The 27130-nt window shown below is 44.3% G+C and overlaps 1 protein-coding gene across 2 annotated transcripts in view; it reads right to left on the reverse strand.

The window, feature by feature from the left end:
* GNAO1 (G protein subunit alpha o1) overlaps window positions 1-27130 on the reverse strand; it is a 384990-nt gene that overhangs the window by 81669 nt on the left and 276191 nt on the right. The gene's annotated exons all lie outside the window — the stretch shown is intronic.

Raw genomic sequence — 27130 nt, forward strand, 5'->3', positions numbered from 1 at the left:
ATCCAACTTCGACTCCTCAGTTTATTGAAACCACCGACTCCAAGTATCCAACATTGCTCCGACTCCGACTCCACAGCCCTGCCTGCACCAACCTCCTTGCAGAGATTTTCCAACATGCCTGATCAGACTTTTGACGGATAACCAGGATTACGACCTGGTAATTCTATTTTTGACAACCCTCCAGGACAGTGACATTGAGATTTGGGCTCCGCCCCCCAGAAACAGGAAACACCCAGCGTGAGCTCTATAAATCTGTTCCCAGGTATCCACACCTCAGTTGTGCACAAGACCTGAACCTAGTCATACTGGATACCCTAATACTTCTTACCCACATCAAAATACATGATGCTTAACGGGTGGGAACTAAGGACTGTCCTGGAGGGTTGTCAAAAATAGAATTACCAGGTCGTAATCCTGGTTTTTTCGTCCAACCCTCCAGGACAGTGACATTGAGATGATAAACAAGGAATCACCCACCTTAGGGCGGGACCACAGCCTGTAGAACTTTCCTCCCGAAGGACTGTTCTCCTGCTGTCATCAGATCTAGACGGTAATGTCTGACGAACGTGTTGACACTCCTCCATGTTGCTGCCCGGCAGATCTCTGATGCCGATGCCCCAGCTCTATAGGCCCAGGAGGTTGCCATAGCTCTAGTAGAGTGTGCTGTGATCTCTTTAGGTGACTCCAACTGCCTCAATTTGTAAGCTTCCTCAATACAAACCTTGAGCCATCTTGCTATCGAAGCTTTGGTCATTTTTTCTCCCACTTTATTTCCAGTGAAATTAACAAATAACCTGTCTGTTTTCCTGAGTTGCTTCACTCTTTTTAAGTATATTAGTAAGCACCTCCTTACATCCAGCTTGTGCCACTGCTTCTCTTTTGGATGAACTGCTTTATTGCAGAAGGTAGGCAATATTATCTCTTGCCCCCTATTAGACACTGATGATACTTTTGGTAAAAAAATCAGTTACCGTCTTCAATATCACTCGGTCTTCAAATATAGAACAGAATTGTTCATCACTGCTTAGTGCCTCTAATTCGCTTACTCTTTTTGCAGAGGTAATCGCTACTAAGAATATGGTTTTAATTGTAAGATTCCTTAACGAAATTTCTTCTAGAGGTTCGAATGGCTCTTCCATAAGTACATTGAGAACTAAAGATAGGTCCCACCTAGGACATGATTTCTTAACTATTGGCCTTGATCTTTCTACCGATTTCATAAATCTGATCACCAGGGGATCTAAGGCTAATTTCTTATCAACGAAAACAGAAATTGCTGCTACTTGTACCTTAATTGTACTTAAGGCCAAACCCCTCTCAATTCCATCTTGCAGGAACTCAAGAATTGTCGGTAATTTATTGTCTTTAACTTTATTTCTCTTTTTCCAGTCTAAAAAAGTCTTCCAATACTTAGAATAGATCGATCTGGTTACTTTCTTTCTGCTATTCAGAACCGTCTTGATCACTCTGTCTGACAGGCCCTTGGACTTCAGAACATCCCTTTCAGAAACCACGCTTTTAGATGCAGATTTGGAACATGTACCCATCTGTGTTCCTCTTGATCTAAAAGTAATTCCTCCAGAGGGAGGAGTAAAGGATCTTTTTTCAGCATTTTTAGTAACAACGGGTACCATGATCGTTTTGGCCAATCTGGTGCTATTAATATCAGAGTCATTCTGGACAGTTTCAACTTCTGTAATACAAGAGGAATCAAGGGGATTGGTGGAAAGGCATATGCTTTGCTGAAGATCCAATCTTGGGCCAACGCATCTATTGCACATGCTCCCTTCGGATCTAGAGAGAAAAACCTTCTGCACTGAGAGTTCGTCTGATTGGCAAAAAGGTCTATTTCGGGCCACCCCCATCTGGCCGTTATCATTCTGAATACTTCCGGGTTGAGCCTCAGCTCGGAATTTGACAGTCTTTGTCTGCTTAGAAGGTCGGCCATTCGATTTAATGTCCCTTTCAGATGGACTGCTGTTAACGATAGCAGATTCAGCTCTGCCCAATCTAAGATCTTCAGTGACACTTCTAGGAGTTTTCTGGACCTTGTCCCTCCTTGTTTGTTCAGATAGGCTACTACTGTTATGTTGTCTGAACGAACCTGAAGATGATGCCCCTTTAGACACTCTGATGCTTGTAATAGGGCCATATGAACTGCCTTCATTTCTCTGAAGTTGGATGACTCTCCCCTTACTGGGTCTGTCCATGACCCTTGCAGGTATAGTCCGTCCACATGGGCTCCCCAACCCATCAAACTTGCGTCTGTTGTTATAATCTTTGTTGGAGGAGACCGCCATAGTCTTCCTAACTGAAGATTTTTTATATCCATCCACCAAGGCAGTGATTCCTTTACCCAGGTTGGTATTGATAACACGCTTTCTAAATCGCCCTGATTTCTGTTCCAGTTTTCCAGTAGCCAGTTCTGGAGAACTCTTACGTGAGCCATTGCCCAATCTACTGCTGGTGCTGTTGAGGTTAGAAGACCCACTATACTCATGCACTGCCGTACTGAGATGGCGTCTGCCTCTAGAAGGCTGACTATTGTCGACTGCACTTTTGTCACCTTGTCCTCTGGCAAGAACAGTCTTTGAAGGGGTGAATTTATTATGAACCCCAAAAATTTGATCACCTGGGATGGATCCAGATGTGACTTTTGGTAATTTACTAACCAACCCAGGGTTTCTAACTGACCTAACACCCTCTTCAGATCTCTTTGAAGCAGTACCGCATTGTCTGCTAGAACTAATAGGTCGTCCAGATAAGGGATTATTATAATGTTCTGGAGATGAAGATTTCCTACCACCTCTGCCATTACTTTCGTAAACACTCTTGGTGCTGAAGATATTCCGAAAGGAAGGCACGAGAATTGATAATGCAGCACTCCACCGTCTCCTTGTACACTGAATCTTAGGTACTTTTGAGACTCCCTTCTGATTGGGATGTGCCAATAAGCGTCTGTCAGATCTATGTTCACCATAAACACGTCTGCATTCAGTAAGTTCCTCATCGTATACACAGTTTCCATTCTGAACTTTTCGTATACAATAAAGGGGTTTAGTGGTTTTAAGTTCAGAATCATTCTGAATTTTCCGGTTGGCTTTTTGATCAGAAAAATTCGAGAATAGAACCCTCGGTTTCTTTCCTGAGGTGGTACCTCTTTTATGACATTTCTGTCCATCATGTCTCTTAGTAATTCCTGTAATGCCATCCTGGCTTCTCTGTCTTTCGGCATTAAAGTCTTTACAAATCTCACCGGGGGCTTTTTTATGAATCTTATCTTGTACCCGTCTTTTATTAGGTCTAAAATGAATTGATTCGAGGTTATCTTTCTCCACTCTGGATAAAAGCGAGATAACCTGCCCCCTACTTTCAGCCTGGCGTCACTGGTGCTTGCTTTGGGGCTCCGCTGGCTTATGCAGCGGAGTCCTCCTAGGCCCTTCCTTATTAAGTGGCCAAGTCCTTCTTTTTTGGACCCCTTTATCTCTCGCCTGGTTATTGCGGCGAAAAAAGGGCCTATTCGGCTTGAATTTCTTTTTCTTCGGAAATGATAATTTCCTGCTTGCCGTCTTCTCCAAGACTTCTTGGAGCTGAGGGCCAAATAACAGATCCCCCGTAAAGGGTAGATTACATGCCTTAGACTTGGACGATTGGCTACCGTCCCATGTCTTGAGCCACAGATTTCTGCGGGCATTATTAACTAGTGCTGTTGTCTTTGCTGTAACTCTTAGTGACTCTGTTGAAGCATCAGTAACATAATTATTAGATTTCTTAACAACACTCAGAGCTTCTAAAATGTCCTTTTTAGGAGCATCAGTTTTGACTAATTCTTCCACCCTCTCTATCCATAATAAAGTGGTCCTAGAGACACAGGTGGTGGCTGCAGCAGGCTTAAAGTTAGTTACTGCTGCTGTATAAGCTTTTTTAAGTGACAAATCAATTTTCTTGTCTGCTGGGTCTTTAAGGAGACCCAAATCCTCAAAAGCAAGTTCATTCTCCCTATTCATTAGACTGAACGCTGCGTCTAACTTGGGACAACCTTCCCATAGTTTTGCATCTTCTTCTGAAAAGGGGAATCGCTTTCTAAACCCTCTGGAAATAAAAAGTTTTTTCTCTGGGTATTTCCATTGCGTATTAATTAGGTTTTTTGTTGAGGGATGTACAGGAAAATTTAAATGTGGTGTGGGATCCATACCAGAATATAATTTATCATGTATGGACACAGGAGCGGGAGTGGTCCGATTAATATTCAAGGTAGTGTGAATAGCCCGCACTAATTCATCAGTCTCTTCCACGGGAAATCTGAATCTTGAAAACATAAGTTTCCCATCCGTATCACTTTGATCTGACATATCATCCTGTGATAAATCCCTGTTAACCTGTCCTCCAGGAAGAACATCCTGTATTTCCTCTTCTTCTTCATCTGAAGAAATTAAACGTCTTGTAGTTTTAACAAGAGCTTTTCTTGGCTTAGGATTCTCCTTGGGAATAACTGCCACAGGAGGTACCACAGGAGCTGACCCTGTAGGCAGATTTTCCCTGAATGCTCTAAATGTCTCTACCATTTCATGCCTCATGGTAGTCATAAACTCTTTGCAGGAGGCAGTATTCTCTTCATTAATTAACTTTGTAATACATCCTTGGCAAGATGCTTTTGTCCAGCTAGTTGGCAAAACAACCTTACAGACAAGGCAAATCCTGGACCTGTTAGAGCTATCGGATAAGTCCGAAGTCTCCTGAAAAACATATGAAGAGAATAATACCATGAGATTAATTACTATAATTCATTAAAGCCTGTAATTAATCACATAAATCCTCTCCTGAACAGATGTGATGTTTATTCATATATACTCTGTGTATATAGTGAGCTGTTTACCAAAAAAAGGAATATCATTATCTGTAAAATAAGCTTAAGTACAGCAATCAGACAGATAATTTAGGATGCATATCAACTCAAGTGTAGCTCATCTAGACAGAATGTAGATGCATACAGCTGCTAAAATGTATTGCAGGAGAGAGAGAGGAAAAAATTTTTTTTTTTTTTTTTTTTTAAACTTAATATATTTGGTGATACTGCACCAATAAATCCCTCCTGCAAACTTAGAAGGAAAACATCCAACATTATATGCAGCTGACCCAGTATCCAGCTCACTCCCCACAATGAATGCACCATGTAGTTAACATTCATTCAGGTAGCTATGCAACAATTACTTATGCAAAACACATTGAGCTGCACAAAAACCAATCAGTCACATGTGAACAAATGCTTTTCTGAACTATCAGGACTTTTACAATACTTAAACTGGTAACAAACATCTTGCTCCATTTAAGTAATCAAATCACCAAGTAGTCTAACATGCTTTTTCTGATCTATTAATTAAACTTAAGATCAGTGCAGTTATCCATGTTTAACTGGTTTTAAACAACAATGTGCCACCACAAAAAGACAGCTTCAGCAAATATCCTTGATCTAGCCACTGTCATTCATATGCTGACTAAATACATCTGAGCAGCATAATCAAACCTCAGACCAGTGCGGCGACCAGTCAGACCGTGATCAAACGCGGCTCCCCACAAGATCTCCGCCGGCTTACCTGATCCTGAAGTTTTCGTGCGTCCATCCTCGGCAAAGGCCAAACGCTAAGTGCCACAAGGAACGCACACAACGCTGTTTTGCAGCCGCGCAAAATGCGGAAGTGAAGTCACTCGTCGGCGGAAGTACCGCTAGACTGGGGGCAAAGCCATCCTTCCTCCGTGCAGAGCCGATATTCCCCCACCGCTGCGTCCAGGACCTCCGTCAGGGCTGCTCCGCGTTGTCCTCCCTCTAGCACGCACAGCCGCTCAGGTGGCTGCTAGAGGGGAAAAACCTGTTTAAGCAGGTAAGGAGCTTTCTGCTGCAACAATATTCCAACCCTCCAGGGTAGTAAAGCAGGCTCCCTCAGGGAACTATTACCAGCCTCAGCACTCCCAGGCTGCTGACCAGCTAGCTCCCTTTACAGAGCTCATGTTCCCAGGGAAGGAAACACACAACTGAGGTGTGGATACCTGGGAACAGATTTATAGAGCTCACGCTGGGTGTTTCCTGTTTCTGGGGGGCGGAGCCCAAATCTCAATGTCACTGTCCTGGAGGGTTGGACGAAAAAAACTGTTTAGAATAAGTGTAAAGGTAATCAGTCTGATATGTTGGGGCAAAAGATGGCCCTCAGATTCAATCAAAGTGATGTAATCAGAAGGGAATCTAACGGATGGCCAGCTTATCTCCCCCCCCCCCTTTCCCCCACATAGCGGGTAAAACACTCAGGGCTGGTTCACACTCAGGCGATTCTTCAGCGCTTTGCTGATCGCCGGCGATCAGCGAAACGCTGTTACAATGTATCCCTTTGGATACATTCACACTGCAGTGGTTGCGATTAATCGCAAACGCGTTGCATGCAGCATTTTGGGGGCGATTGCTCTGTGATTCTTGTTCTATTGAACAGGAATTACAAGCGCAAATCACTGCAGACTCATAAGATTTTAGTTAAAATCGCGATCTTGGAGCCGAACGCCATCGCGGGCTAGCGGCACTCAAAGTGCCCAGTGTGAACTAGCCCTCACACCTTTCCCCAGGCACTCTCTTGCAACATTGCAGAGTAGTGCAGTGGAGCAGTGAAATATTTAGCTGCTCTAGCACTGCATTTGTCACGCTTCTGTTTTTTCCTAGCAGCTGGACAGTCTATATGATCAGGGCTGTGGAGTCGGTGTCGGAGCAATTTTGGGTATCTGGAGCGAGAGCCGGAGGTTTCAGTAAATTGAGGAGTCAGGTGATTTTCGAACCAAATCCATAGCATTTGTACAAAATTAGACTCAGGAGTCGGAGCAATTTTGGGTACCTGGAGTCAGAGGTTTTATAAAATGAGGAGTCGGATGATTTTTGTACCGACTCCACAGGCCTGTATATGATTCCGTACCTCCAGCTCCCAATCACATGACATGCATTCAGATGCCAGAGGTAAGCATCACAGAGCATGTGTCTGCTGGGAACATTAGAGGAGACCCTCTAGAGGAGCGCCTCAGACAGTGGCGCTTAGCCAGGATATTGACCCGACTGTGTACCCTATAAACTATTGCCTGATGAAGCGGGTTAGTGACCCGTGAAACGCGTTGCAAATCTTGGAGATTTTAATAAAAGTTACTTTTGTATGTGAGTAACGTCCCATTGTTCGTTTTTTTCTACGAGGGAGGTGAGTCCACCAACTTCCCCCTTTAAAACGGTTTTAATCGCTTTTATTCTTGTTGGCGCCTCTGTTTTACTGTTTTACAAATCAACTAGTCCACTCCTGGTGGAGGGGTGTATCCCCTTTTTCCTATCTACAGAGAGCAACTTCTTATACCTGAATGGGTGCTAGTAAAAAAGGGCGCACAGGGACAGTGGACAAAAAGGGCGCCGCCATAGACTGCAAAGCAAAATATCGGCTATTCGGGGCCCGACAGGAAAAAAGGGCGCCCGAGAAATAGCGGTTACAGGGATCGTGTTAACAAAAGTTTTCGTTTACAGAATAAGGTTTATAACAAATATCGTTTACAAGTTAGTTTTGACTTTGTGTTATACTTACTGTATATTCCTGCGTATAAGACTACTTTTCAACCCTTGAAAATCTTCTGAAAAGTTGGGGATCGTCTTATACGCAGGGTATCATTGATGCCGGGAGATACGCCCTATCCTGTTACCGCCTCTCAGATCTCCCTGCTGAGGGAGCGCAATCTATTCTTCCATACCGCTCTGATAAACAGGTAGTCAAGGAGAGCTGACCAGTCTACTTAAGGAGAGTTGACCAATGCAACAAGTCAATTGACTATATACTGTTATATACTGGGTAACACATACAGTACAACACCAGTATCTGTTCATACACAGCACCAGTACATGATTTTTTATTTTTTATTTTAATTTGGTGTGCGTCTTATACGGCGAGTATATCCCAAACTCTATATTTTAACTGGAAAAGTTGGGGGGTCGTCTTATACGCCCAGTCGTCTTATACGCCGGAATATACGGTATTTTTTCGTTTTAAAATTTTGCTTACAAAAGTATAACAACTAAATTTTCGTTTACAATTCTTTGATCATTTAAAAATTTGTTTTCATATGTATAATGCTAAAATACCGGTTTCAACCTTATTGTATTAGAAATACATCGCTTTTGGTATTAACTTTGTTTTTACACTTATAATGCGTTGATTATAGTTACTAAAATATCGCTTTTAATATTACTGTTATTTTAAGATTTCTAATGCGTACGTGATTGTAAGGCTATCTATTGTATTGTATATAATTTATATATACTTTTCTCTATTTATAATATTAATGTATACATGATTTTAAGGCTATTTATTTTATTACAAATATATAAATTAATTGTATTGTATAAATTTATATATACTTTTCTCTATTTATAATATTAATGTATACATGATTTTAAGGCCATGTATTCTATTACAAATATATAAATTATTTTATTCATGTTATTTGTAGTGAAGTATTTTAAGGATTAAATATATTATTGTTTATATGTGTTTAGGGTGTTTGTGCGGTGGGGATGGTTAGTTTTAGGCATTACCAGGGGGTCTAGGGGTTAGGGATAGGTACAGGGAGGGTTAGGTTAAAGTTACAGTATAATATACGCAACCAGGGGGTGGTTAGGGTTAGGCACTACCAGGGGGGTCTAGGGGTTAAGTACAGGGAGGATTAGGTATAGTTACAGTGCAATATACACCACCAGGGGGATGATTAGGGTTAGGCATCACCAGGGGGATGGTTAGGGTTAGGCATCACCAGGGGAGATTTAGGGTTAGGCACCACCAGGGGGGTGCTTAGGTTTAGGCACCACCAGGGGGGTGGTTAGATTTAGGCTCCACCAGGGGGGTGGTTAGATTTAGGCTCCACCAGGGGCGTGGTTAGATTTAGGCTCCACCAGGGGCGTGGTTAGATTTAGGCTCCACCAGGGGCGTGGTTAGATTTAGGCAACACCAGGGGGTGTTTAGGTTTAGGCACCACCAGGGGGGTGGTTAGGGTTAGCCACCACCAGGGGGGTGGTTAGGGTTAGCCACCACCAGGGGGGTGGTTAGGGTTAGCCACCACCAGGGGAGTAGTTAGGGTTAGGCACCACCAGGGGGGTGGTTAGGGTTAGGCACCACCAGGGGGGTGGTTAGGGTTAGGCACCACCAGGGGGGTGGTTAGGGTTAGGCACCACCAGGGGGGTGGTTAGGGTTAGGCACCACCAGGGGGGTGGTTAGGGTTAGGCACCACCAGGGGGGTGGTTAGGTTTAGGCACCACCAGGGGGGTGGTTAGGGTTAGGCACCACCGGGGGGGGGGGGGTTAAGTTTAGGCACCACCAGGGGGGTGGTTAGGGTTAGGCACCACCAGGGGGGTGGTTAGGGTTAGGCACCACCAGGGGGGTGGTTAGGGTTAGGCACCACCAGGGGGGTGGTTAGGGTTAGGCACCACCAGGGGGGTGGTTAGGGTTAGGCACCACCAGGGGGGTGGTTAGGGTTAGGCACCACCAGGGGGGTGGTTAGGGTTAGGCACCACCAGGGGGGTGGTTAGGGTTAGGCACCACCAGGGGGGTGGTTAGGGTTAGGCACCACCAGGGGGTCTAGGGGTTAGGGATAGGTACAGGGAGGGCTCTGTGTGAGAGTAAGGTTAGGTATAGTTACAGCACAATATATGTAATATATACAATTTATTAAATTATGTATATTTAAACAAAGGGGGGGTCTAGGGGTTAGGGATAGGGAGAGATCTGTGTGAGCCTACAGTTCGGTATAATTGCAGTAAAATATCTGTAAAATCTACCATTGCATTGCTATGCTTCATAGAAGTGTAAATATCGTTTTTGTTATAGACGCTTTTTGACGTTTCATTTCAGAATTCGTTTGTTATAGACGGTATTTTGCCATTTCATTTCCGTTTATTTAACCTATTTAGCACTAAATTTTTGTTTACAACCTCTTAAACGAAAAATATGGTTGTGCATTAAAACTTACAATTTCGGCTATACCCGGCGCCCTTTTTTGATACACGCCCTGAGTGGGGTCAGGTTATAATTCTCCCCACCTGCCTATCCAGTGGTTGCCTTTTGTGGCAACCTATACTTGTGAGTATAACCATTGCTTGATTACATACTTTATCATCTGCTACTAAGGTACTACACTATATTGGGCTCTCGGTCTCGCTTTGTGTTTTTCACGTGGTCCACAACTTAGGCTATGTGTTATATTTTGGCCTTTAACGTAATCAAAGAGCATAAACATACATGTGAAAAAAACCCCAAAACAAATGAATCAATCTGCACGGGAATTCAAATCTGCACAAACACTTTATTAATCTACAACAGACTCCGAACTACACGTTACCTCGAAATGTTCACAAGTCCAAGAAAAACAAATTCCCACCAGTATCATAAGATGACTTCTCTTAAATAATACAAGTTGCCTGGTGTCCTGCTGATCTTTCATGCATCAGTGGTGTCTGAATCACACACACGAAACAAGCATGTGGCAAATCCAGTCAAAATGTAGGCAAACATCTGATCTGCATGCTTGTTCATTGTGTTTGGCTAAAGGTATTAGAGGCAGAAGATCAGCAGAACAGCCAGGCAATGTGCATTGTTTAAAAGTAAATAATGCAGCCTCCATATTCTTCTCACTTCAGGTATCCTTTAAAACTCAAGGCCAAATTCACAGCCTTTAGATTCTACTACCAAGTTTGTTGACCTCTCACAAGTCTGGAAAACACTGACCTATCTTGTCAAACAATCACATAAGGTCCACACAAGTATGAAATAATTGCCATCTTTGGAACCTGCGGCCCACTGAAGCCACTAGACTAGATCCTACTAGAACTGCTTATCACAAATCATAAGTCTCCAATTAGATCCAGCAACTCCACCCAGCTACAGTTAATCACTTTCATATATTCTTCATTAGTGCATATCCAAGACATTATATAAACTCACATAATTCAGCAGATTTTAATTCCCGGCTTTATACAGTTCACAATTAAAAAAGTTACCATCATCTTATTCTTGTTCTGGTGAGACCACTAGTTCTCACTCTTTACATTCATTCATTCCATAAGCTTCCAACGTACACAGAAAGTACACAGTTGGCAAGCATGAGAGAACACTACATGAGGCATGCTGGGAAATAGCTGGATCTGAAAATCTGTAAGGCCAGAAACCCACTAGGAACACTTATCTGAGCGTTTTGTGATTTGAAAGCTCTTGCTAATGTAATGCTATGGGTGTGATCCCACTTGAGCAAATGTGATTTTATAAAAAATCCCCCATAGCATTGCATTAGCGAGAGCTTTTTCAAATCACTAACGATTAGAAATTGTATCTAGTGGGTTTCTGGCCTAAGGGCACTTCCACTTTACCGTTGCATAGGGAGGCAAGTGGCCACAAGATGGGAAAGGGTAAGCAAGCGTGCCAGAGACTGGGAGTGGGTAGGAGCTGCAGCGCAGCATCAGGTCCTCCCACAGCAGCTACACTGCAGGGTGAGGGGAAGAGTCTAGAAGGAACAGAGATTTATATTTGATAATTAATCACATACCAAAATGAATGAAAAGGCCTATAAAGTATATTTGAATAATCATATCCCATTGAAGAAACATAAAAACAACACACTAATTAGGGAATGTCCAGATTGCGCTCAATAACTGGGACAAGTGGATATACAAAATAACAATTCATTCAGTACATGGGGACAATATAACCACATTTCTCAAACAGACAGTAACGCAGCACATAGATGTGAGCGTGGTACATTAGAATCAATGGAAAAAGCTGCACCTAGCAAAGCGTACAGCACTTTACGCTGTGAAAAGAGTACAGCAACGTCCCTAGTGTGAACGAGGCCTGAATGCGCAATTGCAATATATGTGCAAGTGAAAAAAGTGAATTAGTGCAATGGTAATGGTGCAAAACTTCCAGTAAAAAAAAAAATACAAAAAAATGAAATAGTAAAGAAGCAAAATCTTCATAATGTTTTTGTGCAAAAATGCATTGTATGTGCCTACATAAGGCATGCACATACAGATTGATAGTTTTTATGTTTCTGGATAGGATTATTCAAATAAACTTTATAAACTTTTTCATTCATTCTGGAATTTGTGAGGATTGTCAAATATACCTCATAAAAAGGATTTTATAAAACAAGTTCAATTAAAAAAAAAAGAAGAAAAAAAAGCTTTTTCCATGACAATGTACTGGGTAGGGAGTACCTGCTTCTGCATCTAGCCTAGGTTATGGAAACGTGAAGTGCATCATGCAACAATTCTGGGAAGGCCAAATGTTCACATCACAAGTTTAACTTTTCTATCTTCAACCTAGACTACATGTACGACTGAGCACTTCCTGTCAGGCAATTTTTTCTTTTTTAAAGAAAAAACTATGAACAAGATTTGTATTTATTTTTGTTATCACTGCACTTTATCTGTGCTGCAGGCAAACTGCTGCAGTCAAAAGGCTTTGAAGACAAGTTAAATCTTTCTGAGATGTCAACAGATGCTGAAAATAAACTGTACCATCCCAGTTCCGGGCCAGCCAAAGGGCAGATACGGCAATGACCCAGCTTCATTTGGCGGAAACTGCTCCAAGGACAATTTCTCTGCTCAATCGTAACCATCAATCTATGTGGTGGAAACAAGCACACTGGGTCTCTATTCATACATCTATTCCCGGAGCACCATCATGCCTTCCTTAGAGTCTGGTTTTTAAGTTTCAGAAATCTATATTTGTCAAAAGAACAAGCAAGGAAAGAAATAGTAAGTTCAAGAATACTCAAATAATGACTTGCATAACAATATTTTCTGACTTCTTGGAAAAGATCCAGCAACTTAAAATGTACCCCGAGGCGAACCTTGGGTGAAAAAACAGATACTTGGCTAAGAAGAAGGAAGCCTCTATCTTGTAGAGCAGGATTGGGCAAACTTTGCACAACCCAGGCCACATGCTGCAGACCGCGGGACACATTCCTAAAATTCCTTTCCTCCTCCCTGCAGAATTGCAAGTGGAAGGAAACCGAGGGTCTCCACAGCCACAGGGTGTCACGTGCGATCGTGTAATATGCTGGCACGTCTTGACTGTGTCTCATGTGACACCATGTGGCCATGGAGACCCGACGCGATAAGCAGCGATAAGGTAAGTGTTCTCCCTCAGTTTCCTTCTGCTTGCAACTCTGCAGGAAGGGAGGGAGTAGAGGAATCCAGCCCCCACGGGCCGGGTTTGCAGCACACATGGGCCATAGTTTGCTAAGCGCTCCTGTAGAGGCTTCCCACTCTGTCTCCGGATCACCGTTGCCACTCACAGACCTCAGAAAGAAATCAGACATAACCGTGCTAGATTTTTGGTCGTGACCAAACACAGTAAGCCTGAGCTGTTCGTGCACAAGCGACTCCGTGCTACTGTGTGGGCACAGTCACACTTGAGTATGAAGAGGAGCATGGTCGCAATCAGGGGGACGACATGGGAAGCCTCTGGAGGCTTTCCTCTTTTTAGGTACTTGCTTTTTGATCCGAGGTTCACCTTGGGTCCACTTTTGTGAAACTTCACAAGGAGCTATGGGGAAATACAGAGAGTAGGTGCTGAGCAGGGCTGTGGAGTCGGAGTTGGAGTCGGAGTTGAGGAGTCGGAGCCATTTTGGGCACCCGGAGTTGGAGTCGTGGTTTCAGAAACTGAGGAGTCTGAGTCGGGAGTCGGAGTCGCATGATTTTTGTACAAAATCCACAGCCCTGTTAAGTATTAGACTAAGGAGTCGGAGTCGAGGAGTCGGAGTCTGAGCAATTTTGGGTAACCGGAGTTGGAGTCGTGGTTTCAGAAACTGAGGAGTCGGAAGATTTTTGTACCGATTCCACAGCCCTGGTGCTGAGAAGCTCTATCCTACCACTAAACTTAGCTTCACAAATTGTGTTTATCCTAAATACCACCACATGACTGCTGCATGATTGTTGACAAAGTGAAACTCCACACTCACTAAAAAAAACCTGCTACAAACCTGTATCAGCATGGCACAAACATTTTTGTGATAGGTTATTAAAAAGTATCTTTCCATTTCAATTTGCAGCCAGCTATCGACTTGTAATTTTAAGACTGACAATAACTAATAATTGTAGTTATTTGGTAGCTGTAATTGTCTTGTACTCCATGTTCCAACTGTACTCTGTTTTTGCATGAACAATCGGTTACAAGAGTAACTAACCTGTTGACTCTCCCAATGAAGCGAGGGCAACCCCAAGGCATGGAATCTAAGGAACCATGGGCTTTCAACACAGCATCTGGCCTTTGCTGCAAACGATGGACTTTACTGCCTAATGGCTTTCAAGTCACAACTCTTAGAAATACCCTAAACCGTGGCAGAGAGAACAGTTGACAACTCTTTGTGGAGGAAACAGGGTGGAGACAGAAGACAAAAGCTAAGGTCAGGCAGAAAGAAAAACCCGAAACAGTGGTAGGGAGAACAGGCGACACCACAATATGGAGCTAAAGGGGAAGAGAAAACTATGAACGAGCTGAAGTCAAGGTAGGAAGCAGTAAGGCAATCCAAGTAACAGAGTTTGGCAGAGGCCAAACAAATAAAACAGACTGAGGATAATCCGGTAAGTGGAGACCAGGTAAACAATCAGGGAACAGGGCAAGCTCGTAGTGTTCATTTAAATACCCACGGGCAAATTTGGGTAAAGTCAAAAGACTGCTAACACATCTCCCGCTAAAACTCAGGTTCATGTTAAATGAGGTGGTGGTGTTTTAAGGGGGGGAATGAGAAGAGAGACATGGACAAACTACCTGTTTTTTTCCTAATTTGAGCACTGGCAATTGCCGGCGCCCATATTTGTTACTGGGCACCGCTATAGCCGCAATTCAATTCTCATAATGCCCGTGCCCAAGCATTCGCATCGAAATTAGCTGATCCAAGCGCACAGCAATAGGTCAGGTGTGACCACGTGAGCGGACACAGCTATAAGCACTGAGTGGTAGCAGAAGAACGCATTTTTTAGGCAAGATGCAGCTGTGTTGCTGCATCGTGACATCCTGCATAGGAAAGTTTTGTTAGTTTATTAAAACACCTGCACTGCAGATAAGGTCATTTCAGTGCCGCGACCAGCAGGCATCTCATAGATGCCCATGATACATTTCAGTAATCAGGCACTCAAGCTAGATGGAAGTGGAAGTAGTAGCCGATCGGCTACTACATGGAATTTAATGGCTGGAGACGATCAGCTACAGCTATAAGTAGTTTGGGTGCCAGAGTTTCACATCAGTGTTAGGCACATTTAGGGGGGTTAAGGTTAGGCATAAGGTAGATAATCTTATTTTTAGGCACTTGAGGGGAGATTAGTGTTATAGGTGCAAGGTAGGGCATAATAACTGACATTACCAATATTTTACTATTAGTGGCTTATCCCAACACCTAATCTCAATGTGACAAGACTGCTGCGGGTTGCGGTGAAGAACTTTAATAAACGCATTACTGAAAATACAAAATGAAGTTTAAAGTAAACTTGTAGAGAGAGGAATATAGAGGCTACCATCTTTATTGAGTACTTGCTGGGTTGAGGCTTAGCTTCTGATTGGAGGAAGCTAGCGAGGTGGAGAGTGGTGGGGGGAGCTACACTATGGGGGAGGCGATGCTGGAAAAATTATTGACAGGCTGCAAAGTAAACATCAGGCTAGCGGCAAGCAAATTGTCGCTAACCTGGCGATATTTACAAGGGGGACAGCAGAGCCATGGGGGGACTGGCGGCGGCAATAGAGAGACACAGAGGCATGTCATTGTGCACACGACATGCCCCTGGGTCCTATTAAGATTTCAATATTCCACCTCGGGTTCTATTTAACCCCAACCTACACCCCCCACCACCAATGCCTAACCTTAAGCTTTTGGGGACCGCCTGCATTAGATTCTGCGCCACACTTGTGGCTGTTCTAGCCTGGTGCGGCGTACGATCTACGCCACCCGCCGTTACCGCTCCCGACGCGATCGTGCGCACCCAAAGGGGGGAGGAAGAAGAGGATCCACTCACCTCCCTCCCGTTCCCCCGACGATCGGCGCTCCCCACCGCTCTGGCCGGCATCTCTGCTCACTGTGACGTAAGTCCCGGGCCGTGTCTTGATGACGTAATCAAGCCGCGACCCGGGACTCAGCATCAGATTGAGCGGGGATGTCAGCAAGAGCGAAGGTGTCCACAGCGGTTCATTGCTGGAGCCTGGAAGGTGAGCGAAGGCTGCTGGTGAAAGGGGGGACATCTGGCTCAAGGGGGGATATCTGGCCCAGCAAGCCTTAACAAGATCCGGCTGCCTGACCCCCCAAAAGTGCGGGGTGTTAGGCGGCTGGTCCTGAAAGGGCTAAAGTGAACAGAGCATCATTTTTAACTCCCAGGGCAGCTCTATAGCAAATTAAAAATGCATTCTAAAAATGTGGATTAGTAAAAAAAAAAAACACTTTCATTTTACCTCATCTTTTTACATTTAAGGGTTAAATTAGGCAGTATCCTTCTACCTCTTTGGTCCATACAAGGACTTGTGGACAGAGGAGCAACAGATGATGGAAGGCAGATAAGAAATCACCTAATAAGACTTAATTGACCACAAACAAACCTTGAGTCTTCCCCACTGTACGTCAAACAGAGAACATTAAGGTGGCCATACATCAGAAGATTATGGGCAGATTCGACCAAGAGAAATTAATCTCTGATCGAATCTGATTAGAGATAAATTTGTCTCTTGGTTGAATATGCCCATATACTACAGGCCAATTCCCGTCCGATTTCAGCATGAAATCATCAGGGAATCGACTGCCCCCAAAATGTATGTAGTGTGTGCATTTATACATTACCTGTCCTGTAGCAGCTTCGTCCATTCTGTGTCCGTCCATCTTGCCAGGTAAAGGCGCATACACGCTAGTGGCGCATAGCGTCTGACGCTATGCGCCGCCAGCGAGTATGCGGAACCAGAAGATATGGATGGAAACCGTGTGGAGGCTGACACCGGACAGGTAATGTATAAATGCACACACTACATACATTTATACCTTGCGGCGGCAGCGAAGGGGGGGTTTTGTCGTCTACTTCGCAAATCGGTCTCCGTACCACCGCGCACCCGACAAACCAACTTTGGCTTGACATCTTCCAGCATGCGCGATTGACCGTGCGGCCAATTTCCGGCCCGAAATTGGTCGCTTTGTCAGTCGGGCATGCATTTGGCGGCACCAGTTTTCATCCAATTCGATTAGAATAATCGAATTGGATGGTTGATCAGCTGATGTATGGCCACCTATAGTCACACTTGAAGAATTTCACACCTAGCCTGGATAATGGCAGTGGAAAGGTAGCAGAGGTGTGAATGTCTCAAACATGGCAGCCCTTTCAGCTCTATTTGAAGCCAGGAGCTGCTTAGATCCCTTTATCCGAGCCGCCCAATGCCAATATCGCCTATTCATGGAAATTCGGGCACCAGGCGTGCCTAATAAAATAGCAGGTGCCCAGACCAAAGATCACATAGTACAAACAAATACCACATTATTTTCAGTGACTAAGATATCAAAGAAATTCATCCAAAAGGGAAGATGCAGAGCACCCCCTCCATTTTTGTGACAGTGCTGTAAATGGCATAAAGTTTACATGTCGTTGGCACACCAGTTCCAATGCAGGAGGAACAGCTGGTAATCTAGGTCAGTAGCAACCAGGGCTGTGGAGTCGGAGTAAGTTTGGGCACCCGGAGTCAGACTTGTTGATTGGAGTCGGAGTCAGATGATTTTTGTACAAAATCCATAGCCCTGATAAGTATTAGACTAAGGAGTTGGAGTCGAGGAATCAGAGTCTGAGCCATTTTGGGTACCCGGAGTCGGAGTCGTGGTTTCATAAACTGAGGAGTTGGAAGATTTTTGTACCGACTCCACAGCCCTGGTAGCAACTTCTACTCTCAGTTATGGAGATGCTGTCAACTAGTGAAGGGGTCTCCAAACTCCCCTTTGGCATGTAAAAAGTAGCTTATTTTACACATATAAACACTTTTCAGTGAGTGGGCAGAGATGGTAAACTCAGCTAGTCCACATTGATAACACTTGTGAATGTTTTCTCGAGAAAACAAACAGGAAAAAAATCTGACCGGCATACAGAGAATGAGAGGAAGAATTAATCAGCAAGTGCCATGGAAGGCCTCTTCTGGGATTTGATACATGATTTTTTGGGTTAATCTGCCAGGCTAAATATTTGTGGTCCAGCTTCAGTTTTAATATATTTTATTATACACTAATACTTTTAATTAAATTACCCCCTGCCAGCATCACCATCTGGAAGCACATGCCCTCATCCCACTCCACTCCATTGGGATTGCCTTTCTGTAACAATGAGAATCGCGGGTATCCCATAAATAGGCACAGAATTGATGTACTTGTACATATGGCCGGTCAGCTTGGATTCTTTAACCACTTCAAGGTTCTGGGGTTTTTATCCCTTTAGATTCCTGACAATTTTGTCATTTCAGATGTATCACTATCAATAGCAATACCTTATTTATTACTTATGCCATCAAATTACTATACAGTAGTACTATACAGTAGAGTCCCAGTTATCCGGAACTCAACTAACCAAAAGTCCCAACCAACCAGCACAAATCGCCCGCAGTGCTCACAGTGGTGAAGGACAACTTCTTAAAGGGAACCAGAAAGGAATGCATTTTTAAAATAGAAAAAGATTTTATACATACCTGGGGCTTCTTCCAGCCCCATAAGCCTGGATTGCTCCCACGCCGCCATCCTCCGCTTCCTGGATCGGCCGGTACCGGGCCCGTCACTTCCGGCAGACGCGGGCAATTGTCCGCATCACAGGGGCTCTCTCCATACCCGTACGCATGCAGCTGCGCAGTAGGCAGCCACACGCGTAACTGTATGGAGGGAGCCCCCTGTGATGCGGAGAATTGGGCGCGTCCGCCGGCCGACTGGCGGTAATGACGGGACCCGGTATCGGCGGATCCAGGCAGCGGAGGATGGCGGCGTTGGAGCGATCCGTGCGTATGGGGCTGAAGGAAGCCCCAGGTATGTATACTTGATCCTCTCTGGTTCCCTTTAAGGCTTTTTTTGTAGGCTCTGCGGTGCTTAAAGACTGGGTTGCACGATTCCCCCCAAGGTCAATCTACTTTCAATTACTGTATTTTAACATTTAACCAATTTCGGACCGACGCAGTACAAATTTACGTCGGGCGGGTGTTGCTGCAGTTTTGACCGGACGCAAGCTCTACGTCCCATTCACCGCGCGTCCCCGCCCGTTCCTGCTGCTCTCGCCGCTTTCTACCCGCTACAATGTGCTGCCCTGCCGCCTCTATGACGGCAGAGCACTGTGAGTCGGGCAGGAGCGGTTTTCATTGGCTCCTGGCCCTGTCAGTACTATAAGCCAATCCTCTGACCAACGCACAGAGCTCTGCTGTCAGAGACGGCAGAGAGAGCAGCCTGCGGCGGGGACAGATCGGCGTGCCTGGCGGATTTTTGCGGCGATTTGCCGGTATGCTGCATTTTAGTGAACCAGCAGCCTCTGGTCCTTAAGGAGGCAGAGGCTGCTGGTACCGAAGTGGTTAAAGGACAACTGTAGAAAACTGTAGAAGCCAGTACGTCTGTAGCGATTGGATGCGATCGCTAGGAGCACAGCTTGGGGACTACAGTGCTGTACAGACACTTTGCTAGGCAACAGCAGAGCAATGCATCTAGCAGTGTTGGGTTCTTAAACTGTTATCCTAACGATTGCTACGGGAGGCGGTCATTGCAGGTGCTTAAAGAGAGACTGAAGCCTCAGAAAATGACCCTTTTTTTTTTTTTAATCAGTCCTGTTAAGCATTAATCGGTTAGCTGAAACGCCACTATCCCGTGGCAAAAGAAGGCATCACCCCGAGATGCCCGGGGCAAATTGCAGGGCTCCTCCCTGTTGGAGGCAGAGCATTGAGCTCCCGTGGATCTCCGCCTTTTCCCGCCCCTCTTAGTCTTCTTTCACTGAGAGGGCAGAGAGGAGGCGGAGATTCGTGGGAGACTGACGCGAATGGAGGCAGAGCTGCAGCTCAAAGCTCTGCCTCCCCGGGCAGCAAAATCCACAACAAGGAAAGTTGTGGATTTTTGCCCCGGTCTTTGGGGGTGAATAAAGCCTCGTTTTGCATTGGGATAGCGGCGTTTCAGCTAATCCATTAATGCTTGATTGGCTATAAAAAAAAAAAAAAAAAAAAGGTCAGTTTCTGAGGCTTCAGAGGGTCTTTAAAGCCAAGTACAAGTGACATAAGAGGTTAGTTAAATAGGGGTTAATTTATTTTCAGTGGGATGTCACTTTAAAATTTTGTTTGTTTAAACAACTGCTCAACTTTTTTTTTCATCTTCTAAATTTTCATGAATGATTACTGCTATTGGCTATAGAAGCAATAATTCACGACACAAACTATCTGCTTGGTTCTGTGAACAAAATTTCACATGCACAGCGAGTACTTGTAGGAGCGCGGATGGCAGATTTCAATGCTGTACATACCTCACACATCCATTAAGGCAGCATTGAACTGAGTGTTGAGGGAGGATACCTACATAAAATGTGAAACTAAAGTGTGAAACTAAAGTGTGAAACTAAAAAAAAAAAAAATAAATAAAAAAAAAAAAAAAATAAATAAAAAAAAAAAAAAAATCACAGGGTCTCCCAGAGAGATACACACACTATAAACCTCAACCCTACTGGAAACTGGAGATGGTGAATGAGATGCAAATAAGTGAATGAGGATTATGCAAAATTTGGTATGCACATTTATGCAGCTTGAAAGTGGGACAATAAAATACCACCTCGGCCAGGATTCTATTGGTCCATTTTCAAGCTGCACAATGCTGTATCAACTCAAATACATCAATAATTTGCATGTTATCCCTGGTGGGGGAAGGGCTGGGAGTCCCTAATTTTTGTCCTCTCTCCACGCAGAGAAGTGCAGCAGTGGTGCTGGAATTCTACCTCATCCAGCGCCATGTCCACCATCCGTCATCCTCTGTGCTCTGCCTACTGGTCCTGAGACTTCCTGCATGTTGCATGCTCTCGCGTTCTGCCTACTGGTCCTGAGACTTCCTGCATGTTGCATGCTCTGTGCTCTGCCTACTGGTCCTGAGACTTCCTGCATGGTGCATGCTCTGTGCTCTGCCTACTGGTCCTGAGACTTCCTCCATGTTGCATGCTCTTGCACAACATGCAGAAGAACAAGATAGGGACTGTTCCCCCGGTAGTTAGGCCAGTGGTGGTAGATGCCATAATACTGATTTACAAGTCTGAAATGATTGATCTCAGAAAGTCCCATTCGCCACTTTGTCTTTGTCAGATCACTGTATTATTGGTGTCAAACTCTCGGACAGGGAGAAAGTAATAAAACTGTATAGTAGAACTAAGTGAGAAAATGCAACACAGTTTGAAAAACTCCTAACAATGTACACAATTTGGTAGGTTTTTTTTTATTCTAGGGATAGGATATTCTATTGCCAGCCTACTTCTATTGAACTACAGGGCGCAACGCAGCAATCCTAGCAGCTCCACAGAATGGACTATATATAGACTGATACACACCATTAGAAAACCTCATTCCATGAACTGCGGTTACAGTGACCTATTACTGCATATAACTCAGATTGATGATAATTGGGCTGACTGGACGAGAAGAACGTGTAGAACATTTTTTGATGTGGCTGTACACATTATGTTTTTAAATCGTTCTTCATTCACCAACTGTGAAGCCACAAAATTACGCCTCTGAAGAAGCAACCGTGTTACGGGTAGCGAAACATGCGATCTATATGTGACAACCCTGTATTAAGGGACTTTTATACAGGGCTGTGGAGTCGGTACAAAAATCTTCCGACTCCAACTCCGACTCCTCAGTTTCTGAAACCACGACTCCGACTCAGACTCCGGGTACCCAAAATTGCTCAGACTCCGACTCCTCGACTCCTTAGTCTAATACTTAACAGGGCTGTGGATTTTGTACAAAACTCATGCGACTCCCACTCCTGACTCCGACACCTCAGTTTCTGAAACCACGACTACAACTCCGGGTGCCCAAAATTGCCCCGACTCCGACTCCAACTCCGACTCCACAGCTCTGCTTTTATACTATGTCATGTAGGACCACTAACTGATATTGTAATTAAAAGTTATGTTTTATGGTTTTTTTTTTTGCTTTTCTAAATTGTATGGTAACTTGGTTTAGTGGGTAGCTGTCTCCCGACATTATTGTGATCATATAACAGGGATAGGATATTACCTTTTAAAGAGGGATCGTCATCCACAAAATCAAATTCCATTTACCCACTGCTCTGTGTTGTGAGTAATGTTTATATGCAGCCTGCAGCCTTACCCTGCATTGCAAGCACTCCAAACTATTCAGAAATGCTTCTGCTGTGATAAATCTTATCTCAGTCAGCCTGGCTCTATTTTCACCATTGCCAATGAGAAGGAAGCGAGTCATCACCCCTCCCACATTCCCGTCTCCTCACTGATAGGCTGAGGGCAGTTCAGTAAGCTGCTGAAATCTGATTTATGCTGTGCTCATGTGTTTACAAAGCAAGCTAGCTATGACTAGACTAGTGCAGTTTCTAGGAGAGAAGAGTAAGGGAGGACAATACATCAGGATTAAACAATTGTTTGAGTGTTCACCCTTGGTGGAGGAGTGTTATCCCCTTTCTTCTACTTCTATAGAGAACTACATTTTTAACCCGAGTGGGGTAGGGTTTAATCTTCCCACCTGGCTACTGAGTGGTTACCAGAGGTAACCCACCTTTGTGAGTATATTCTCATATATTTACGCGTATGACCAATTGGTTTGACATATTGCACTATTGGGGCTCTCGATCTGCTTTGTTTTTCAGATACATCTGGATTGGCTTCAGTCAGAGGGAAGCAAGTTGGAAGATGCCAGGAACAGAATTCTCTTCATTTACTATATAAAATTCACTGAAAACAAAATGTGTCAGTACAATACATGTTATGTAAGTAGAACAAGAACTTATCTACTTATATACGAGTATTTTTTCTGGGATAGTATGGCTATCCCTGCTGGTTTAAAATAGAATTTGGCGCACTTATAGAAACATAAAACACACGTATAAGCTACAAATGTGAGCGTACAATATAAATGAGTCTTTGGACACACCTTTTCTTTTGTTCTGTAATCTGGAGGTAACATGACCTCTGCGGGCACGGCTTTCCACTCCACAGTCCCGGAGGAGGACACTGTGTCACAGGCTAATGACATAGCATCCCATTATCTACAGAGCGTGCAAAGGCTGCATGTTCCACACTGCTGGAGAGATGCCTGGAGAGGAGGCTCAAGGGAGTCACACAGTCCCCTCAACAGATCGCAGGGGTTTCCACTAACAGAAAATGTAATGAATACCGGACACTTCGTTTTCCAAATTCCAAACCGAACAGCAACATTCACATGAGATGTGGTTCTCATCATCTAAGCTGTTTTTATTCTAGATCTGTGGCAAAATAATAGTCCTTTTGGGCTTTTTGTAATGGATGAAGCCCAACCCATGGTTAAAGCTGCAGAAGAAAAATCCTCTAATTGGTTGACATGTCAGTAAATGATTGATCAATGTATCCTGGTGGGTTTGCAAATAAAGGTCCGTACACACGCCCAACAAAAGTTACCGCAAACAACCAACGCAGCGGAAACGACTTTACCGACGACTAACACTGAAATGCATAAGCAACATTATGCACAACATGTATGCATTCTGCAAACAATGTTTAAACGCCATTGTACACGCATGACCTCATGCACGATATCCGTCCAACAGTCATCTGAATTGAACCCCTGGATGGATCGGACAGGATGCCCAATATTGGTCACTCATTCTGGTCCTTTGGCTACATTTTTTACACGACTGTCTTCTGATATGGCGAAATCTGTTTCAAACTACTTTTGTTGAGTGTGCTTACAGGCTTGTGCCAACAATCCTCACAGGGCTCAATCATCAAGATTTCGCAAAGATTATAGATTTTAATGATTGGGAAACACATTCTGACCAGAATTATGATGGGGAAAATAGATCAAACGTTTATTTCACGCCTACTAATTTTCTATGATATTTGCATTTCTTTTAATCTTTTATCTCTTTGAGAAAATGAAGAAGGGTACCCTTGCAATCATTCTCATAGAACATACATACCAAACTCTGGCCCGCAGAGCCATCTAATTTAACCCTCAAAAGGGGAGGGAGACGGAAAGCACAAGTCACCAGGGAACTCTATTGGGGGGGGGGGGGGTAATAGACACCAGGGAATTGCTTAGGAGACTGGAAGGAGGTCCACTAGAAACAAGGGAACTGTATGGGGGGGGGGGGGTGCACTAGGTACACCAGAGAACTGTATACAAGAGAGAAAGGGACCACCAGATACTAGGGAACTGTATAGGGGAACTGTATACGGGGGGGAGGCCATCAGACACCATGGAAATTTACAAGGGCGGGAGGTGGCCACTAGATATTGAGGTTGGCCTGCGACTTGGTCCCAGTGTTTAATTTTGGTCCACTTTGTATTTAAGTTTCACACCCCTGTCAGAAGGTGGCGGCTATCTGATTACCCCCACTATAGGTTCCCCTCTCCCCATGTCCTACTTGGGGAACATGGAGGTGAAGAAGTGGCCCTTGTCCTGAACACTGGGGACAAAGCTGTTTTTGCAGGGGGGAGGCTTTGCCAATCTACTCTAAAGTACTACTTCCAGTTGTTAAAAATGCATACAGCCTGGTAAGGTTTAGGAAAGGGGACTACCGGGGTGCATGTGTGATGGGCATCTAGGTGGAATACCTCCCCTCTCCCACTTTAAAAAAAAATGTGCACTGTCCCCTTAACAATTAAACCTTAAAGCGGATCTGTAGATCGAAAATAAACACATTGTTTCACTTACCTGAGAGTTCCCCAAGCCCCCAGCAGCCGTCCTGTCCCGTGCCGCTCCTCGACGAGCCTCTGTTCTCCCGCCGCCAGCTACTTTCGGTTTTGCCGCCGGGCCACTGCGTCTGAGCGGCTCTGGCCACGCGTATCCTTTCTTCGCGTTCCCACTATTGCAGAGGGGAACGCGAGGAAAGGATACGCTTGGCAGGGCTGCGCTGCCCTCGACTTACAAGTCGAGGTACGGGACGGAGCGGCGGCGGGAGAACGGAGGCTCGGGCAGGACCGGCGTGGGACAGGACAGCTGCTGGGGGCTTGGGGAAGCCCCAGGTAAGTGAAACAATGTGTTTATTTTCTATCTACAGTTCCGCTTTAACCTTTAATTATTTAACATTAACCTTAGAACACTGGAGAAGATGAGCAACTCACCAAACCTATACAAGATTTCAAAAAGTTTTTTCAGCAATTAGATCTGGAACCCTTATCTAGGTGAAATCAGACCATAGTGGGGGTCCCTGAAAAATCAGTGACATCACAATTGTGCATAGAGACATTCATTATTATGGAAGAAATTAAGGCTATCCCAGGTTAATAAAAATAAATAAAAACTGCAAACTTAAGTGAAATCAAGGCAAAGCTCTGGTTAAAAAAAAGCAAATGCCCAAAAAGAGGGAATTCTCTGGATGCTGTAGAGGCTCCTGTGTACGCCTCGCTTCTGCTATCACTTGCTGGGACCCTTTGGAAGATCCGGGCCACGCTCCTCCTCATTCACGATCATGGCTGTGCTGCAACCCGAAAGCATGGTGCAGATTGTGCACTTTCACGGCACAGTGTGGCCGCCCTCATGCATGAAGAGATGAGAGCAGCCCAGATCTTCAAACAGACAAGCTCTTGTCTTGGGGGCCGGCAGAAGCCCCAGGTAAGTGAAACTCTTATTTTATTTAGTTTAAGTTCCGCTTTAAATATGGCAGTCTCCATATACCTCGCACTTCAGTTGTCCTTTAAGCCTCGTGGCTGCTTGATCGCTGCTTGCAAAGCAGGTGGCAGTGCGTCCTACATAATACAGACGGCACTCTCATTCATTCAATGGGGTGCAGATGCCATTCATGATGGATGGGATTGCACTGCATTTCTACAAAACTGCATGCAACAACGACCTGTGTTACCATACAATGCATGAATGGAAAGATCTGATGTCCTTGCCTGGTACACACACTGTGCATTGCTGAAAATGTAATCAGCTGGAAACCAGGCCTAACGCACAATAGATTTAATATGATCCAAGTGAGGCCTACTAAAAAATAAAACATCTTCCACTTTTTTTTTTGAAGTGTACCAGAGGTGAGCTGGTGTCTGAAGAGGAGCATGGCCTGGATCTTCCAGGGCGTCCCGGCGGGCAGGGACAGAAGTGAGGAGGACAGAATGGAAATGCACTAAAGCCTCTTCTTAAGTAATTATCTCTGAACCTCGGATTCCTTTAAACCAAGCCAACATTCACTAGACCGTGGTACGATATCCCCACCGGGATGCTCTGAGAGCTCTGGACAGGTCCCAATATAATCTAATATGGCTGCTCCTGGGAATGACACAGCAAGTCCATGCTCCAAAATTTTTGTTCTAATATGCATTAAATGTCATGGTTTTATTAATTTTGGCAAACGGACCTCGATTTCACATATACACATTTCATATATATGTTTTTAAAGAGTACTTGTGCATGCATATATATGTTTTTAAAGGGTACTTGTCACCAACAATAATGTTAGCTTTCTCCATTATAAGGGCTGTGGAGTCGAGGGAATTGTGGGTTGGAGGTTTCAATAAACTGAGTCGTCGGATGATTTTTGAAACAAATCCATAGCCTTTGTAAAAATTAGACTAAGGAGTGGAGGAGTTGGAACAATTTTGGGTACCTGGAGTTGGAGGTTTCATAAACTGAGGAGTCTGAGTCTGAGGATTTTGTACCGACTCCACAGCCCTGTCCATTATTTAAGGAAATGCTACTAATTATTTAGCTGCTATTAGTGTAGTGGGCATGAGTGAAGCTTCAAGGCTGAAAATCTGCTCATTCCCCAAATGAAGCCTTGCTGTGTAACAATGACAGCTGTAGTAGAGAAGCACAAGCATTTCATCCTCATAATGCAGTGCATGAAGAATGTAAGATCAGCACAACGGTATATTCTAGAGGAAAACACAAGCACA

The sequence above is a fragment of the Hyperolius riggenbachi genome, chromosome 11 (assembly GCF_040937935.1).
Source record: "Hyperolius riggenbachi isolate aHypRig1 chromosome 11, aHypRig1.pri, whole genome shotgun sequence".
Classification (NCBI taxonomy): domain Eukaryota; kingdom Metazoa; phylum Chordata; class Amphibia; order Anura; family Hyperoliidae; genus Hyperolius; species Hyperolius riggenbachi.